The sequence below is a fragment of the Lepisma saccharinum genome, unplaced genomic scaffold (assembly GCF_977018435.1).
Source record: "Lepisma saccharinum unplaced genomic scaffold, izLepSacc3.1 HAP1_SCAFFOLD_459, whole genome shotgun sequence".
In the NCBI taxonomy this organism is placed as follows: Eukaryota; Metazoa; Arthropoda; class Insecta; order Zygentoma; family Lepismatidae; genus Lepisma; species Lepisma saccharinum.
Window position 1 is genome coordinate 41,387 of NW_028143154.1, and position 13,609 is coordinate 54,995.

General features: G+C 33.8%; 2 pseudogenes; both read left to right on the forward strand.

Moving 5' to 3' along the window:
* Positions 1-8,205: 8,205 nt before the first annotated feature.
* Positions 8,206-11,142, forward strand: LOC145982861 (cytochrome c oxidase subunit 2 pseudogene; annotated as a pseudogene).
* Positions 11,143-12,137: 995 nt separating this feature from the next.
* LOC145982858 (cytochrome c oxidase subunit 3 pseudogene) lies at positions 12,138-12,907 on the forward strand (annotated as a pseudogene).
* Positions 12,908-13,609: the final 702 nt, after the last annotated feature.

Below are 13,609 nucleotides of genomic sequence, written 5' to 3' on the forward strand. Positions count from 1 at the left end.
AGGTTTGTATCTAAGTAATCCTTAAATAAAATCGTCTATACGATTTCCTTGTATTAAGCCCGTTTTTGTTTTTTGTGCGGTCACTGAAAACTGGGAAAAATTTCATAATTCTTATTTCTTTGCTGAGACACGAAGTTCTCAAGAACCTATGGACAAAATATTATCTAATGTGAGAGGTTTGTATCTAAGTAATCCTTAAATAAAATATTTTATATGATTACTTTCTATTTTGCTCGTTTTTCATTTTTGTACCTTGACGGAAAATAGTGTTGCTCATGGGACGGGACATGTCCCGTCTCGTCTCCTGTCTCGTCTCGAAAAGGAGACGAGACATGAGACGGGACAAGCCTTTTGAAATTCGAGACGGGACCAGACGGAATGCCTTTCTCGTCTCGTTTTCGAGACGAGATACGAGACGGGACGGGACGGCTTTTGTAAAGTCTCGTCTCGTCTCGAATGTCTCGAAAAAAAAAATAAGAGCAAAAATTTTATCAGTTGCAAATAGTTGTTTGCTTGGAATAAAGGATTTCAATTAAAAACTTTGATAAGCGTGTATTAAGTCGAAATAAGACTATTCTAGAGAGAGTAATGAATGAAAACCTAAACTTATTTTTAATACTCTTTCGAAACACAGCATTACTCCCCATTTTTGTTTTTCAATTCATTCCAGGTTAATAACATTATGTTACGATAGTACTCCTTATACTAATACAATTCTGAATAACATCAAGTAAAAGGGCAGGTAGAGAAGGAGGAAGGAGGGGCCAAAAGATCGTGGAATGTCTGCGTCCGAGGTTTATCTTGTAAAAATAGTCTCAGCTCCATAGGTTGGAAGGATAAACGGACCGGCGGATATGGTTTATTTTTATTAATTAATTTTTACATCAAAGGGTGTACAGAAGTGATTGTTATTAGGAAGTAGGAAAAGCATTGTAGGAAACATGGCAGTACAAATTTATAAGGAGTTGTTGTTAAAGTTATTAAGGAGTCCAAGATATAAGCAAGACTAAGAGAAGGAGATAATTAAGGACAAATAATCTTGCATTATCCCACTCCGAACTTCTGAGAGCTAAAGAGGAGGAGAAAATACAGGAAATATGGAAAGAAGTAATTTGGTGATTTTCGTGTTTACATGGAACCATGACAAGATTATACCACATGATTATTTGCACGTGTTGCGAAATTATTAGAATGTTATGGAAGTTTCGGAAATGTCTTTGTTGAGAAAATCCTTGTTGTTTCCCTCAGGCATTCTACAGGTGGTTGGATTCGATTTTTTTACGTCTGTTTGAAGATTATTTAGAATGCTTTTTATGTATTTATTTCTTATTTAAGTTGAATACTATTCCTTGGATTGTAATTACGAAATACTGAGCCTGATATAGAATAGATTTCACATGAAGGAAGTGCACTAACTTCTGTATAATCGTCGTAGAAGGAAACTTTGTTCTATTGGGACTCCCCGATGGTACAGTGGTAGCACTTCACCTTGTAATCAAGGGGTGCCGGGTTCGATAACCGGTGAAGGAACATAGTGATTTGAATCCCATTTTAAAGTGAGGGGCCAGTTCCGATTAGCTTTTCTGTGAATCAAATGAAGGAAAGTTGTAGCTGTTCTTTTCATTCTGTAAATTTAGCCTTCAAGTTTATTAGCAAAATACATGTAGTGTCTACTGTCTACATTTTCAATCGTTACTAAACAATTTTCACAAAGTAGTTTTATCAAACTTCAGAGGGAAGCTGACAGCAATGTTAGGGTGGCGGGAGTCTGTTTACGGCCAGGGCGTTTTCCGAGACTATTTCTCGCCGCTTCCCACTGACAGAGGTTTTGCTTTGAACAATGGACACCGTTCCTTCAGGGGGCAAACCTGCAGTAGCGGGTAAGTGCCATAAATCCAGGCCTAAAGTAGGAATGAAAGTTGATGCAAGGGTGGGGCAATAAAAATTCTGTAATTTGCTTTGCTTGCTGACAGGAAGTTTTGCAGGAAAAGCTGAAAAGGAAAACGGCAAACTTTGAATGCAAGAGGGACAGTGAACACAAGTTCTTTGTATTATTCGCCGACACACAAGATTCCATTTCGAAGGTGAGGCTATCAGCAGCGAAGTTATTAGAGGGTTGGAAGCAGTGACAACGCCAGAGGAGGCAGGGGGGCGCCACTTCGCCCTCTCCCGGGCCCTTTTTTTTAATTATTAAAATACATTCAAAGTTGATTCAAGATTTGATTGGTTGGTTGATTTTGTGTTTTAAGTCCATTTTATGCACAGAAAAGTCAATCGGGACTTAGCTTAAAGTGCCTCCACTGGGAATCGAACCTGGTACCAAAGGTGATCGAAAAAACTCGGCACTAAATGTCAGTTGTTGTGGATTCATCGCGGTTTCTTACTATTCAGGGACTTGAATTTCGAGATGATGAGTCTGAGGAAACCTTAACAAAGGGAATTTCTTCGATACTCTTGAAGTTAATGAGGATATATTATTTCGAAATGTATTGAACATGAACCTTAAAATGCAAATTACACTTAAAATTCGAATCAAAACATATCGCGGGCACGTAAAATAACGCTATTTAGGATTTGCCACGCTTCAATCATTGGATACAGGTTCGCTCTTTCTCGAACACATCAAAATCGAAGTACATCTTCCCACGAACCCCATAGGTGCCTATAATTGTTTAGCACAGACATACGTTGGAGTGGTAGAGTAAGAGTAAGTAATGCCAGGGTCAGAATAATTCTTGAATCGTGAGTAACTGTAATCTTTGTCTGATTTTTTTTATCCTGTGATAACATTTCCCTGAAAGGTGAAATACAAATTTTGCCCAAAACTCTTCAGCATTACGAAGATGGTTGTCTTTAAAATCTTTGAAAAGGCTTGCTCGAAACAGAATGCTGGATGCAAACTGCCTCATTTGGCTATTCTTGCCATTGAGAAGAAATGTCAAGTCCTGGACGTAACAAAGGTGGCAATGTGTTCTCCAAACCACACACAGCAGAATTCTCCTACAGGAGAAATACACTTCACTAAGTGCCTCACATTGTTTCTAATACTTAAGAAGATTCATTTCTTCCAACGTCACGTTTATTTTGCAAGAAAATTAAACTCTTCGAAGCATTTTTTCGTCATTTATATTATTATCTTATAACTTAAATATTTATATCAGTAGTTTCATCTCAAGAAAGACGATGAATTATAAAATTATGAATGTCTTTTAATACTGAAATAGGCTACTGGAGACAACGCAACTTACCAATAAAAAAGAATTAATGTCTTTATTAAAACGAATCATGTGGAGATAAACTAGTAATCAAGAAGTAAATTTAGGCAGTAAACGTCCACTCTAAATAAAAGACAAACACAAAACACCATACATGAATATAATAATAATAATAATTATTATTATTATTATTATAATTATTTTAATAGTCATTATTATAAGTATTATTATATATGTATATATATATAAATGTGTAGTGTTTTCTGGCGTTTTAATTGTGACTACCCCCTTACAATATTTTGTTGCAAGCCTTTCGCCCCCACCCCCCCAGTCACATTTCCCTGGCGCCGTCACTGGTTGGAAGTAAATTTATTAGGACGAGGAAAGTGACATTAGCTGTTGACAGTGTTGCACCAAAGGACTTGATATGTGGTACTGTTTGTATAAATTATAGGAAATTTAAGCAAAAAATTTTAATTGTTGAGACTTGAGAGTTGTTTCCTTCAGATAAAAAAGTTCAGATAAAACAAGAATTTAGCCTTACTGTTATGAAATGAAATAACGCAGTACAGGGAAAGAATAACTCCTCACATGTGTCGCACCTGGTGGGATGCAACCCACATGCACAAGAGTATTGCAGGAAGTCTATGAACGAGGATGAAAAGGGATGATTTACTTCAAAATGTTAAATTATTATGCTTTTCAGAGGCTGAAAAGCGTTTTAATTATGACATTTTAACTATGGGATTAATAGTTGATTTTTCGAGAAATACGCGTTCAATGCAAGTACTCGTTCGAAACTCATTTTCTCTACAGAGCTAGTCAGAGATGATTTTCTCTAAAACGTTGAATTATTAAGCTTTACAGAGCCTGAAAAGCGTTTTAATTAATACATTTGGACTATGGAATGAATATTTGATTTTTGGAGAAATACGCGTTCAATGCTGGTACAGGTTTGAAACTTATTTTCTCTACAGACCTAGCTAGTGATGATTTTCATTAAAATGTTGAATTATTAATCTTTTCAGAGCCTGAAAATCGTTTTAATTCTGACATTTGGACTATAGGATTAATATCTGATTTTTCGAGATATACGCGTTCAAAGCTAGTACTCGTTTGAAACTCATTTTCTCTACAGGCCTAACCTGAGATGATTTTTTTTAAAATGTTGAATTATTGAGTTTTTCAGAGGCTGAAAAGCGTTATAATTCTGACATTTCGACTAAGGATCAAAATTTGATTTTTCGAGAAGTTTGCGTTCAATGTTAATACTCACATGAGACTCATTTCTATACAGACCAAGCCAGAAATGATTTTCTTTAAAATGTTGAAGTTTTATGCTTTTCAGAGGTTGTAAAGCGTTTTAATTAAGACATTTGGACTTTAAAATGAATAGTTAATTTTTCGAGAAATACGCTTTTAATGTTAGTACTCGTTCGAAACTCATTTTCTCTACAGAGCTAGTCAGAGATGATTTTCCTTAAAATGTTGAAATATTAAGCTACGTAGAGCCTGAAAAGTGTTTTAATTATGACATTTGGACTATAGAATGAATAGTTGATTTTTGTAGAAATACGCGTACAATGCTGGTACACGTTTGAAACTCATTTTCTCTACAGACCTAGCCAGAAATGATTTTCATTAAAATGTTGTCTTATTAAGCTTTTCAGCGCCTGAGAAGCGTTTTAATTCTGACATTTCGACTATAGGATCAAAACTTGAGTTTTCGAGAAATTCGCGTTCAATGCTAATACTCGTTTGAAACTCTTTTTCTCTACAGACCAAGCCAGAGATGATTTTCTTTCAATTGTTACCTCTTCCCTGAGACACGAAATTTATAAGAAAAGGGCCTGTAACTAGGTAATCTATAAATAAAATCTTCTATATGATTACTTTTTATTAAGCCCGTTTTTTTGTACCGTCACGGAAAACCCGGAAATATATTTAAACCTTTACTTCTTGGCTGAGGCTCGAAGTTCAAAAGAAATTTTTGGATGAAATCCTATCGACTGTGTGAAGTTTGTATCTAAGCAAACTTTAAATAAAATCTCCTACATGATTATTTTCTCTTAAGCTTATTTTCGATTTTGGACCATCACGGAAAACCCGGGAAATATATTTTAGTTCTAACTTCTTCGCTGAGACACGAAGTTCAAATGAAACTATGGACGAAATCTTATCGATTATGTAAGGTTTGTATCTAGCGAATTTTTAAATAAAATCATCTAAGTCCGTTTTTTTATTTTTGTACCACCAGGGAAAATCCTTGAAATATTTATCAATTCTTACTTATTCTTTGAAAATATTAAGAAACTGGACCATATCTTATCGAGTGTGTATGACCTGTAACGAGGTAATTTATAAATAAAATCTTCTATGTGATTAATTTCTATTGAGCCAGTTTTTTTATTTTTGTTCCGTTAGATAAATTCAGGGAAATATTTTATAATTCTTACGTCCTCGCTCAGATACAAAGTTCACAAGAAACTATGGACAAAATATTGTTGAGTGTGTAGGGTTTGTATCCAGTTAGTCTTTAAATAAAATCTTCTATATGATTACTTTCTATTAAACCCGTACTTTATTTTTGTACATCAGGGAAAACTCGGGAATTTTTTTTAAATTCTTACTTCTTGGCTGAGACATAGAATTCATAAGAAACACATTGTCGAATGTGTGAGATTTGTATCGAGGAATTATTATATAATATCTCCTATATGGTTAGTCTCAATTCAGAACATTTTTAATTTTTGTACCATCAAGGAATACCCGGGAAATATATTTTTGTTCTTACTTCCTCGCTGAAACACGAATTTCACAAGAAACTATGAACCAAATTTTATCTAGTGTGTAGGGTTTGTATCCAGTTAATCTTTGAATAAAATCTTCTCTATGATTACTTTCTTTTAAGCCCGTATTTTATTTTGGTAAATCAGGGAAAACTAGGGAAATTATAATTCTTACGTCCGCGTTGATACACGAAATTCACAAGAAACTATGCACCAAATATTATCGAGTGTGAGAGATTTGTATCTAAGTAATCTTTAAATATAATCTTCTATGTGATTACTTTCTATTAAGCACGATTTTTATTTTTGTACCATCACGGAAAACCCGTGAAATATGTCTTAAATATCACTTCTTCGCTGAGACACAAAGTTCACAAGAAACTATGGACGAAATCTTATCGAGTATCCGAGGTTCGTATATAAGTAATCTATAAATAAAGTATCCTATATGATTACTTTATATTAAGCCTATTTTCAATCTTTGTAAGGTTGCGGAAAATGCGGTAAATATGTTTTTTTAACTTTTACTTCCTCGTTACGATACGCAGTTCACAAGAAATTATTTACCAGATATTATCGAATGTGTGGAGTTTGTATCTAAGTAATACTTAAATAAAATCTTCTACACAATTACTTACTATGAAGCCCGTTTTTTTGTACCGTCAAAAAAACACGGGAAATATTTCTTAATTCTTATTTCTTCGCTGAGACACGAGGTTCAGAAGAAACTATGGACAAAATATTGTTGAGTGTGTAGGGTTTGTATCCAGTTAGTCTTTAAATAAAATATGATATATGATTACTTTCTATTAAACCCGTACTTTATTTTTGTACTACAGGGAAAACTAGGGAAATTTTTTTAAATTCTTACTTCCTCGCTGAATCACGAAGTTCACAAGAAATTATGGACCAAATCTTATCGACTGTGTAAGGGTTGTATCTAGGCAATCCATAAATAAAATCTCCTATATGACTACTTTCTCTTAAGCTCATTTTCAATTTTTGTACCATCACGGAAAACCAGGGAAATATATTTTAATTCTTACTTCTTCGCTGAGACACGAAATTCATAAGAAACTATGGACAAAATATTATCGAATGTGTGAGGTTTGTATCTAAGTAATCCTTAAATAAAATCGTCTATACGATTTCCTTGTATTAAGCCCGTTTTTGTTTTTTGTGCGGTCACTGAAAACTGGGAAAAATTTCATAATTCTTATTTCTTTGCTGAGACACGAAGTTCTCAAGAACCTATGGACAAAATATTATCTAATGTGAGAGGTTTGTATCTAAGTAATCCTTAAATAAAATATTTTATATGATTACTTTCTATTTTGCTCGTTTTTCATTTTTGTACCTTGACGGAAAATAGTGTTGCTCATGGGACGGGACATGTCCCGTCTCGTCTCCTGTCTCGTCTCGAAAAGGAGACGAGACATGAGACGGGACAAGCCTTTTGAAATTCGAGACGGGACCAGACGGAATGCCTTTCTCGTCTCGTTTTCGAGACGAGATACGAGACGGGACGGGACGGCTTTTGTAAAGTCTCGTCTCGTCTCGAATGTCTCGAAAAAAAAATAAGAGCAAAAATTTTATCAGTTGCAAATAGTTGTTTGCTTGGAATAAAGGATTTCAATTAGAAACTTTGATAAGCGTGTATTAAGTCGAAATAAGACTATTCTAGAGAGAGTAATGAATGAAAACCTAAACTTATTTTTAATACTCTTTCGAAACACAGCATTACTCCCCATTTTTGTTTTTCAATTCAATCCAGGTTAATAACATTATGTTACGATAGTACTCCTTATACTAATACAATTCTGAATAACATCAAGTAAAAGGGCAGGTAGAGAAGGTGGAAGGAGGGGCCAAAAGATCGTGGAATGTCTGCGTCCGAGGTTTATCTTGTAAAAATAGTCTCAGCTCCATAGGTTGGAAGGATAAACGGACCGACGGATATGGTTTATTTTTATTAATTAATTTTTACATCAAAGGGTGTACAGAAGTGATTGTTATTAGGAAGTAGGAAAAGCATTGTAGGAAACATGGCAGTACAAATTGATAAGGAGTTGTTGTTAAAGTTATTAAGGAGTCCAAGATATAAGCAAGACTAAGAGAAGGAGATAATTAAGGACAAATAATCTTGCATTATCCCACTCCGAACTTCTGAGAGCTAAAGAGGAGGAGAAAATACAGGAAATATGGAAAGAAGTAATTTGGTGATTTTCGTGTTTACATGGAACCATGACAAGATTTTACCACATGATTATTTGCACGTGTTGCGAAATTATTAGAATGTTATGGAAGTTTCGGAAATGTCTTTGTTGAGAAAATCCTTGTTGTTTCCCTCAGGCATTCTACAGGTGGTTGGATTCGATTTTTTTACGTCTGTTTGAAGATTATTTAGAATGCTTTTTTATGTATTTATTTCTTATTTAAGTTGAATACTATTCCTTGGATTGTAATAACGAAATACTGAGCCTGATATAGAATAGATTTCATATGAAGGAAGTGCACTAACTTCTGTATAATCGTCGTAGAAGGAAACTTTGTTCTATTGGGACTCCCCGATGGTACAGTGGTAGCACTTCACCTTGTAATCAAGGGGTGCCGGGTTCGATAACCGGTGAAGGAACATAGTGATTTGAATCTCATTTTAAAGTGAGGGGCCAGTTCCGATTAGCTTTTCTGTGAATCAAATGAAGGAAAGTTGTAGCTGTTCTTTTTATTCTGTAAATTTAGCCTTCAAGTTTATTAGCAAAATACATGTAGTGTCTACTGTCTACATTTTCAATCGTTACTAAACAATTTTCACAAAGTAGTTTTATCAAACTTCAGAGGGAAGCTGACAGCAATGTTAGGGTGGCGGGAGTCTGTTTACGGCCAGGGCGTTTTCCGAGACTATTTTTCGCCGCTTCCCACTGACAGAGGTTTTGCTTTGAACAATGGACACCGTTCCTTCAGGGGGCAAACCTGCAGTAGCGGGTAAGTGCCATAAATCCAGGCCTAAAGTAGGAATGAAAGTTGATGCAAGGGTGGGGCAATAAAAATTCTGTAATTTGCTTTGCTTGCTGACAGGAAGTTTTGCAGGAAAAGCTGAAAAGGAAAACGGCAAACTTTGAATGCAAGAGGGACAGTGAACACAAGTTCTTTGTATTATTCGCCGACACACAAGCTTCCATTTCGAAGGTGAGGCTATCAGCAGCGAAGTTATTAGAGGATTGGAAGCAGTGACGACGCCAGAGGAGGCAGGGGGGCGCCACTTCGCCCTCTCCCGGGCCCTCCAACTGAAGTTAATTAAATATCAAATAATAAAGAGAGTTCATTTATAAGTATATGACGATTTTCACCTTTTCAAAGTGGTGTATTCTGCATGATATCACTTTCCTGTTTATAATACCAACTTGATTAACAAATATTAATTTGTTTAGTATATATATATATAGCTATGTGTATGTGACTTTCGTTCAAGATTCGAGCGCCGACCTGGGCATAGGTGATTTCTCATTCATTTATGCCCTATAATCGTCGAGATTAACCTAAGTTTTAAAAAGTTTTAAGAACTGGGAAAAAGTGTTGAATGTGGATGGTTTTAAAACATCACGAATATTTTCAGGACCACAAGACATCATCTGTAGTACGCGCAAATTATTCTAATCGTGGTCGTTAGTGACAACGCTAATTATTAAAATACATTCAAAGTTGATTCAAGATTTGATTGGTTGGTTGATTTTGTGTTTTAAGTCCATTTTATGCACAGAAAAGTCAATCGGGACTTAGCTTAAAGTGCCTCCACTGGGTATCGAACCTGGGACCAAAGGTGATCGAAAAAACTCGGCACTAAATGTCAGTTGTTGTGGATTCATCGCGGTTTCTTACTATTCAGGGACTTGAATTTCGAGATGATGAGTCTGAGGAAACCTTAACAAAGGGAATTTCTTCGATACTCTTGAAGTTAATGAGGATATATTATTTCGAAATGTATTGAACATGAACCTTAAAATGCAAATTACACTTAAAATTCGAATCAAAACATATCGCGGGCACGTAAAATAACGCAATTTAGGATTTGCCACGCTTCAATCATTGGATACAGGTTCGCTCTTTCTCGAACACATCAAAATCGAAGAACATCTTCCCACGAACCCCATAGGTGCCTGTAATTGTTTAGCACAGACATACGTTGGAGTGGTAGAGTAAGAGTAAGTAATGCCAGGGTCAGAATATTTCTTGAATCGTGAGTAACTGTAATCTTTGTCTGATTTTTTTTATCCTGTGATAACATACAAGTGCCCGACCAACATTATTTAATCTACTACAAGCATCATCAATTGAATGGTATCAAATGTCACCTCCCTCTGAACATACATATTCAGAACTCCCAATACTACTTACTAACAACTAATTTTTAAGGTGGCAGAGAAGTGCATTGAATTTGAGCTTCAATTATAAGGAATATCCCTTACTTAAAAGTGGCAACCTGAAATCAAGTAGGATTACAAGATAGATCCTCCCCATTAATAGAACAAATAATATTTTTCCATGACCACACAATATTAATTTTAATTATAATTACAGTATTAGTAGGATACTTAATAGCATCATTATTTAATAACAAATTAACAAACCGAATACTTTTAGAAGGACAAACATTAGAAACAATATGAACAATTATACCAGCAATTACCCTAGTTTTTATTGCCCTACCCTCTCTACGTTTATTATACTTATTAGATGAAATTAATCAACCTTCATTGACCCTTAAAACTATTGGACATCAATGATATTGAAGTTATGAATACTCCGATTTTATAAGGGCAGAATTTGACTCATATATATCCCCAACAAATGAAATATCTATAGACTCATTTCGATTATTAGATGTAGATAATCGAACACTATTACCAATTAACATAGATATCCGAGTACTAACTACATCTGCAGATGTATTACACTCATGAGCCATACCATCCATAGGGATTAAAATAGATGCCACCCCAGGACGACTTAACCAGGCAGGAGTAAATATTAGTCGAATTGGCTTATTTTTCGGACAATGTTCAGAAATTTGTGGTTCTAATCATAGATTCATACCAATTATTGTTGAAACTACAACTCACAAATCTTTTATTAATTGACTAATAAAAATTATACAAGAATCATTAGATGACTGAAAAGTAAGTAATGGTCTCTTAAACCACAAAATAGTAATATAACAACTACTTCTAATGAAAAGAGTTAGTTAATCTATAACATAGGAATGTCAAACCTAAATTATCTTTATAGATACTTTTTTATTCCACAAATATACCCATTAAATTGAATTATTCTATTTATAATATTTATATCAATTTATTTTCTATTTATAATCATCAATTATTATAATTATAATAAATTATTAAATAGTAACAACTTTAAAATAGAAAATAAAACCAAAAATTAAATACTGAAAATGATAACAAGATTATTTTCATCATTCGATCCAACATCATCAATTATAAATATATCACTAAATTGAATTAGAACATTCCTGGGATTATTAATAATCCCAGCCCCATTTTGATTAATACAATCACGAACCTCTATATTATATAACATAATAATAATAAAGTTACATGAAGAATTTAAAACATTTTTAGGGATAATTAGTCACCAGGGAAGAACCCTAATATTTATTAGTATATTTTCAATAATCTTATTTAATAATTCAATAGGATTACTACCCTATGTATTTACTAGATCAAGTCACTTAGTATTTACCCTAACCCTGGCCCTACCAATATGATTATCATTTATATTATTTGGGTGAATCAATAATACAAAACATATATTAGCACACCTAGTACCGGAAGGTGTGCCAGCACTATTAATACCAATTATAGTAGGTACTGAAATAATTAGAAATCTAATTCGTCCAATAACTCTATCAGTGCGACTAGCAGCAAACATAATAGTTGGACATTTAATAATATCAATAATTGGAAATACAGGAACAATATTAGAAATTATTGGACTTTCAATATTAATTTTAGCACAAATTATATTAATTATTATAGAAACAGCCGTAGCATTTATCCAATCTTATGTATTTGCCTTATTAATTGTTATTTATTCTAGAGAATCAAAATAAACAATGTCAGCAAACCAAAACCACCCATATCACCTAGTAGATCAAAGCCCATGACCAGCAACAGGAGCTATTAGAGCAATAATATTAACAACAGGGATAATTAGATGATTTCACCAACAAAATATAATTCTATTATCAATAGGAATAACAACTATACTTCTTACAATAATTCAATGATGACGAGATATTTCACGAGAGGGAACATATCAAGGATTACATACAAATCAAGTTATAATAGGACTACGATGGGGCATAATTCTATTTATTATCTCAGAGGTATTATTTTTTGTATCCTTCTTTTGAGCATTTTTCCATAGAAGATTATCCCCAACAATTGAACTGGGGATATTATGACCACCAAGGGGAATTACTCCATTTAACCCAATACAAGTACCTTTATTAAATACAGCAATTTTACTAGCCTCAGGAGTAACAGTAACATGAGCCCATCATGGGTTATTAGAAAAAAACCACTCACATACAACGCAAGCCCTTATATTAACACTAATATTAGGAATATATTTTACTATTCTTCAGGCATATGAATATTATGAATCCCCCTTTACTATCGCTGATGCAGTATATGGATCCACATTCTTTATAGCAACAGGATTTCATGGGTTACATGTTATTATTGGATCAACATTCCTAGGGGTATGTTTAGCTCGACACATCTTATGCCATTTTTCACCAACACAGCACTTCGGATTTGAAGCAGCAGCCTACATTTCGTAGATGTAGTATGATTATTCCTTTATATTTCAATTTACTGATGAGGTAGATAATTTACTTAGTATATTTAAAGTACGCTTAACTTCCAATTAAAAAGATTATAATAAAATAAAGTAAATAATTAATATAATCATAAGTACCTCATTATTAATTATAATAATTACCTCAATTGTAATAATATTATCCACATTACTATCAAAAAAAATAATTACAGACCGAGAAAAAAGATCACCGTTTGAGTGTGGATTTGACCCAAAATCCTCAGCACGAATTCCATTCTCTATAAAATTCTTTCTAATTGCAGTAATTTTTCTAATTTTTGATGTAGAAATTGTATTACTATTACCAATGACAGTTATTATTACTAATTCAAAACTAATATATTGAATATGTGTTAGACTCCTATTCCTATTAATCTTGCTTTTAGGTTTATATCATGAATGAACCCAAGGATCACTAGAATGAGCATGCTAGAGTAATAGTTAATAATAATATTTGAGTTGCATTCAAAAGGTATTGAATAGTTCAATTTACTTTATTGAGCAAGAAGCAAAAGCAATCAGCTTCGACCTGAATAAATTGGTATATATTACCCTTGCTTATTTGACTGAAGCCAAAGGAAGGCGGCATATTAATGTTAATAATAAAATTAGGATTATCTCCTCAGTTAAGGGGTATATTATTAAGTGGGGGCTGCTAACTTCCATCTTTAGTGGTGAAACTCCATTAATACTCTCACACTA